The sequence below is a fragment of the Capsicum annuum genome, chromosome 4 (genome assembly GCF_002878395.1).
Source record: "Capsicum annuum cultivar UCD-10X-F1 chromosome 4, UCD10Xv1.1, whole genome shotgun sequence".
In the NCBI taxonomy this organism is placed as follows: domain Eukaryota; kingdom Viridiplantae; phylum Streptophyta; class Magnoliopsida; order Solanales; family Solanaceae; genus Capsicum; species Capsicum annuum.
The window spans coordinates 204,565,346-204,572,829 of NC_061114.1; positions in this window are offsets into that span (position 1 = coordinate 204,565,346).

Consider the following 7,484-nt stretch of genomic DNA (forward strand, 5'->3'; position numbering starts at 1 on the left):
TAATTCTTATATATTTGCTAGTTTTTTTAATATAAATTCAAGAACCGTACGAAAGTTACTGAGTTCTCGAGAACTCGCGCTCCGTACTCTACATCCGCCCCTGATTCTACATTAACTTCGTGTATAAAATTTACACAAATTATAAGAATTAAGATAACGGTTATAACATTCAAAAGACAATAAGTTATGTATTTAAAATCTAAAGTCACTATTATATAATTACAAAAAAAAATATACTCCCTCTGTCTCATTTTACTTGTCTCAATTTGAGATTGTACATTGATTAAGAAAGAGAATTAATAACATAACTACTTTATCATAATACTTCTATTAAATAATATTTACATGTTAATTTGGAGAAAAAATAATTAATACTCCAAGTAACAAAAGAAAAAAAATTGTCTTATCTTGATTAATGAAAAATGACAAGTAAAATAAGAAATCAAATCAGAAAATTTAGAACAAGTAAAACGGAACGTACGGAGGGAGTATAATTTTATTGAGTTATTAGTTGGGGCAAAATTTAGAAATAGCGTACTTATTCCCTTAATTATGAATTTCATAGCAATAGTTTCATAATTACATAATATACAAGTTGTATTTTGTATTTTTGTAAACTATTGCTACAAAAATACAAATACATATGATTTTTACTGTCCTTATAATCAATATGTATTTTGTATTTTTGCAAACTGTTGTTACAAAATACAAATACATATGTTACAAAATGTAATTTGATAAAAATGTTGCTATTTTTTGTAATTTAATACTTAAGTATGCTATTTTATGTATTTTTTTCTTATTAGTTTAACCATTAGCTAAAACTAAAAATCGAATCGATAGTCCAATGATTAATTTATAAAATTATTAACCTAATAACTCAATATCGATAAAGTAAATAATAATTTTATTGATTTTTTTTTTAGTTTCTCATTTGATTTTTGGTGTCCGCATTGGAGACCTGACTAATTCGAAACACGCGTTGTAGCGCTCATTATAGTGCAGCGCTCCCAATAGATTTTTCTTCGTACCCAAAATCGAACCTGATAATTTTATTGATTTGATTTTATTGGGTGAACCGATTTTTCACACTCCTGTCTTTAATGCCAGATCAGACACAAATATTGATGTCAATGCCACGTGGGCACCTGCTTTAATTTGCAAACTTCGACACCTTTTTTGAACTTCGTGTTTCTCTTTCTCTCTTTCGCGTGTATTGAATTTGGGTAAAACGCGTTTTTGTTTCATTTGGAAAAAGGAAAAAGATAAAGTTTGAGAAGAAAACAAAATAAAAAAAATTAGAGAATCTATTGGTGGAATTTAACTGACCTAAGCGTGACTCTTGTGTTTGCATGAAACGGAAAATACGTTTTTGCCTAACTAAACTTTTTTGAAAAGTTCTTTTGGCTGTTTGACTTAAGGAGTGAAAATTATTTATAAAAGAAAAGAATAAAAATATTTGACAAATCAAATCGTATTCCTACTTTGGTCACTAAAATCTGCTTCTATGAAAAAAAATTTAAGAGAATTTCTGCAAATCAAATTGAAAGCAATTTTACAAATATTAAAGCAGTAATTTGTGCGGGATTATGATTCCAAAAATGCATTGGGGTTTAAAAGTACCTTTCTCAGCTTATACTATTACTCAAAATCACTTTTTTTTTTTTCTAAAAGTTTTGCCAAAATCGAGCATTTTTGGATTTCCAACCTCTACCAAATAGACTATGAAGCATTAATACATAGATAAAAAAAGACAAAGAGGTTATAATCTTAGAATTAAGTCAAATCATGTGTTTGTAATTGTGACCTTATTAATATAAACTTTTCTTAAATTCTTTCTACATTAATGGTATAAAAAGTCATAGACACTTTTTAAGAGTTAAGACTAATTATCAGTTAAGTTGTAAATTGTAATGATGATATCAACAACTCTTCACTTACCATTTCAAGAAAAGTCTAGACTCTAGCGTGATTAGTGCATGTCGATTGCCAACTAGCATCACAGAATTATGGCCTCTTGTAATTACTTGAACTTGTTAGCCTAATATTAATTTATATTAGTATATTATTCCAACTTAATGTATAATTGTTGTGTAAAAATTCCTTTAATTTTGAGTAAAAGGTACGACTTTATAGAACTAGTCATAGAAAGGCGTAGTATTTATTCGATAATATTTCCCTAATAGAGTTTGTAATCATATATTCCCTTTGATCCTATATATTTACCAGTCGTACTTATAAAAAATAATTGTTTCAAAATATTAGTCATTCTCAAAAAATAAGATTTCTTTTTCCAATTTAATTCACCTATAACATTAATTGCTAAAGAAAAGTACAGAAGATGAAAGATCAAAGAATTGTTAGAGTTTATGACCCGAATTTTATTGATCCGACCCTGAAAAGATTGCGGTGTGACGCATATTTATACGCACGTATTATATATGTGCGACTTAGAGGGTTGGTTTTAATATGACGGTTCTCGTGTGTTATTGAGAACTTTGGCTCCTCCTTGTATTCCTCTCCGATATAGTGAATTTCTCCTCCTCTGTCCGTGGTTTTTTCCGTCAACGGTTTTCACGTAAATCTTTGTATATTCATCTTGTTTTTCTTTTGCGTATCATATTGTTTATTCCTGTTTAATTTCATAACAAGAGTAAATAATGATAAATACGTCAAATAAATTTATTAAAAGGCGTATAGTAATATGACATGTAATAGGACCAGAAGGAAATACGATTACGAAAATACATGCACTTCTCTTGAATTGAAGGTATGTTTTTCTTGACATCTATTTTCTCTAATGTTTTAAATATAACATAATAAAACTTATCATGGAAAATTTCGGTTTTATTAGCATAAAATTCTGATAAACTAAATGTCTAAATCAATGGACAAAAGAAAAAGTACAAACAAACAAAACAATCATAATGCCACACTCTTGTTGTTGGTTTCATATAATTAATTTCAATTTTATATGAGCATGAAATTTAAAGGCATAGATTCCCAACTCCTAGCTCTCAACAACAATCAAGTGCTCCCAGGCAACCGTGACTGTTATGAGAGAAAATTTATTCGGTGTTTACATTTTACAATTATTAAATGATATGTGGTTTGCATATAGATTCGTATACCGTTGATTCCAAATTTTACATTTTAAAAAGGCTTATATGCATAGAGAAATTTAGAATTTCTAAAATGTGGGTGCATCTCTATAGAAACAAAAAATAATTGTATTCACTGAGAATAAATTACTAATCCCCAAAGTAAATAACTCAATATTCAATCAAGTGCATCATTTAACCTTCTTCTAACATAGATACCTAAATACAATATGATACTAATTTTAAAATATTTATATACATAAAATATCTGATTTTACGGAAAGGCCCACCCTATTTTTCCTTCATAAATTTGCCACCGCTTACGTGTAGATAAAATATTTTAGATAAAATATTTAGATGACATAATAATGTAAAGAGATATTTACAGTTAAATGATAGCACAAAAAACTTAAAGTTTGGTCTCTTTTAGTTGGTTCATCTGTAGTCACTGAGAAAGTAAAATGTTCATGCATCCATCACCTTAACCCTCATGACTCCTGTTAATTTAAGAACAAAAAAGACAAAGAGGACAACTTGAAGAGTGAGAAATAAAGAAAGCAGTAAGCACGAAATAAAAAGATACACCACCCACTGCTATCTATGTTTCTTTTATTCCTTTAGCAAGATGACCAGAAAAAAAATAAAAAAAATAGAACTTTAAAGTTAACTAAGTCAGCATTTCACAATAGATTTATTCGAAACTTAAAAAATTGTTATGGATATGCATTTTACTTGTAGAAAGATTAAAATTTGAAGAGATTTTTTTTTAAAATCTCTCCAAATTTTATGAGTAGATAATTTTCATTTTTTTCCTTGCAGAAAATCTACTCTCACTAATAAAAATAAGAAGTCGTATTTAAACATTCATTTTATTTGGAAAAAAAATAAAATTTGAAGAGAAACTTTTTAGAAAACTGTGTAAATTTTATGAATAAACAATCTTCATTAAATAGAAAAATCTACTCCAAATAAGAGAGTGAATCAATTTTAATGTCCATTTTAATATCTTTTCTATTGTTTGTGCCTTTATTGTTATTTTAATTTAAAAAAAAAAAAACAGAAGAACAAGCTCTTCATTAATTTTCTTATTATTATGTGTATAAAGTCTTCTGTATCTTGAAAGATTGGGAAACAAGCTGCGTGCACAAGTATGACGGCTCAGAATTAAAATATGGGAATTGGTTTCCCCAATTAATACTACTAATAATAAATAATTAACTTATAAAATACGTAGGAGACCCACATGACATGCTCCAAGTTTGAAGAATGAAAAAAAATATATTGAAGAATAATTTGACTCAAAATTCTGGTAAACTAGCTCAACCACATCCTACTCAAGTTTGCGGCTCACCATGTTTTTATTTCTTTTGCTTTATATTATTTTGGTTAAACCAACATTGACAATTCTTTTCAAGAAAATAGATTAGAGGGTGTTTGTTAAAAACACATCTTGACTAATCTACACATGATAAAGATGAATATCAAAATTGACTTTGTCGTTGGTCCTAGGATATATAGGTAATTCTATGATAAAGATGACTATCAAAATTGACTTTGTCGTAGGTTATATATATATAGGTAATTCTTCTACCAGTTTTTAAAATTAATTTTGTTAGTTTTTAACTATAGTAGATAGAGAAACTTTACTATGGTAAATAGAGAAAGGAAAATGAAAAGAGGGAATTATTTAGGTATTAAATCGAATTTTCATGAATAAAATGAAAGTTTACATATTCAATGAATTGGATAGATTACTATTAACTAATTTATGACTATTTAGGTGAAAGTACTTTTGAAGTGTTATGAAATATAAAGCAAATAAGAAGAAGAAAATAGAGAGTGATTATTGTTTCTTTTGGGGGATTTCCTTGATGGAGTTAATTACAATAAAGGAAAGCCCTTTATTTATAGGAAAAAACTAACTTTTGAATTTCTAATTTTTTCATAAATAGACATTCACTATATATTGTAAAGTAGACATTCACTATACATGGTAATATATTTGTAACACTCCCCCTTGAATGTCTAATTGATAGATAATGTGCCTCGTTAAAATCCTACTAGAAAAACCCAGTGAAAAAAACAATCTAGTGGAGGAAAAATAGTACACATCTCGAACAATACGTATAAAGGCTGTCTCATTAAAAACCTTACCAGAAAAATTCTGTGAGACAAAATCTCGTAAGGGAAAAAAAGTACAGCACGTATTAAATCCCCTAATGAGAACATCTTTGAACCTTTGCATCCCGATCTTGTGCACCATCTTCTTGAAAGTTGCAATTGGAGGAGATTTGGTGAATAAATCAACCACATTGTCACTTGAACGAATATGTTGCACGTTAATATCACCATTTATTTGTAGCTCGTGTGTATCGAAAAGTTTTAGCGAAATGTGCTTCATTCTACCTCATTTTGTGAATCCTCCCTTAAGTTGTGTTGTATGGTGTATTATTTTCATATAAAATTGTGGGTATATTGTCACATTTCAAACAATATTTTTCTCGAATGAAATTTATCATGAACCTCAACCATACACATTCTCGGTTTGTTTCATGAATAACTATTATCTCAGCATGGTTTGATGAAGTGGCTAGATAGACTGTTTTGTATATCTCTAAGATATGGTAGTATCTCCACATGTGAACACATTGCATGTTTGAGACCAAGATTTATGTAAGTTAAATAAATATCAACATCAGCATAATTAACAAGATCGGGACTGCAATCTTTAGAATAAAATAAGATAGTGTGTTTGATCCCATTTCGATATATCAATAGGAGCAAAACTATATCTTGCTAACAAATTAGCCAAATAAATGTTATATCAGGCCTTGTAATATTAGCAAGATACATTAGTGCATCAATTACAGTAAGATATGTTACTTCATAACTAATGAGTTCCTCATTCTTTTCTTGAGGTCGGAATGAATCCTTATTCAACTATGCATGTTTCTCTTTTAAGTAAATATTCTATTGCTTTAGAAAACTCTCCAAGAGTTTCAATAATTTTCAAGCTATAAACTTTTACAATATAGGGATTATAAATAAGTTTTTCAGAAACTTTTATATGCTTCAAACATTTTGAATCCTTAAGAAAAACCTTCATATGAATTTTGTCAAGTAACAATATTCAACATTTCATGAGTGACATCTCCAAGTATCTGGATTGTAAATCAAAAAGTTTTATGCTTACCAAAATACATCCTTTCACGTCGCTTGATAAATATTTCTACGTTAGCATGCTTAAATAAATGTAGAATTCAAATCCTTATAATTTTTCACAATATTGCGTCAATATTGTATCAAAGATATTAATGATATTTCATTTCGTATCGATTCACAGTGTGACGTAATTATTTGAGATCTCATCACTTCACTATTTTCAAGTACCTGAACCTCTCATAAGGTTTCATGAACTGTTATGTCATAGGCTCTTTAAGAGCACATTGCCTTCTTATTGTGATTATTTGCTCCGTATTCTTTTCAAGAATTATTTTATTTGGAACTGATTGGTCTATCATGCTTTACGCATGCACAGACCTTGTCCTTCAGGGACACAAAATACGAGCATTTACAACTTAAATATGATATGCTTTTGACATTTGACTTGAATTATCTTTTGAATGAGGATGTGATGATAATTTCTATCATATTTCATAGTTGCTTACAATCTCCTTCTTATGTTAGAAAACTAACATGCATCCTCCATCTTCTTTAAGAAATCCATCTTTATGCATTATGATATATTCATTAATCGTATACCGCACATCAAAATTATTAGATGGAATAGTTGGTTCCTGACCTTGAACCAATTGAGAGGAAAGAAATAATCATAATTTATTGGTCTAATGCATACAAGTGTTCTTGTATGCAACATATCATATTTCAGACCAATACATGAAGCTTTGTTCTCTTTAATAGTAGTTTAGCTATTTATCGAAGGCATTCAATGCCAAGCCATCATCATCAAGATGAATTGTCTTGATTACACAGTCTGAAAGTTATGCTCTTAACTCAATTTTATTGAGCAACCAACTTTATGAATGTCAAACTGTAGGTTGACAATAAACGTACAAGTGATCATCTTATATCAATGCATCTTAATAGATCACGTGAGTGATGAACGAGCCCATATTCACCTTTTATACTTTTCAGATTTCTAGGGATCAAAACACAACATTAGTTGGTCCAACCAACTTATCACGAGAACAAACTACATAAATAATTCTTGAAGAATCTTCTATTATTTCAACATATGTCAACACTCAATATGCACATTTTCACAATATAGCAATCATTCATGTCAATTTATGAATTTTTAAATTAGTAAACTCCAAGTTTACCATGATATGTACCTTTTACTTTAGTAAATTGTTTAGATTT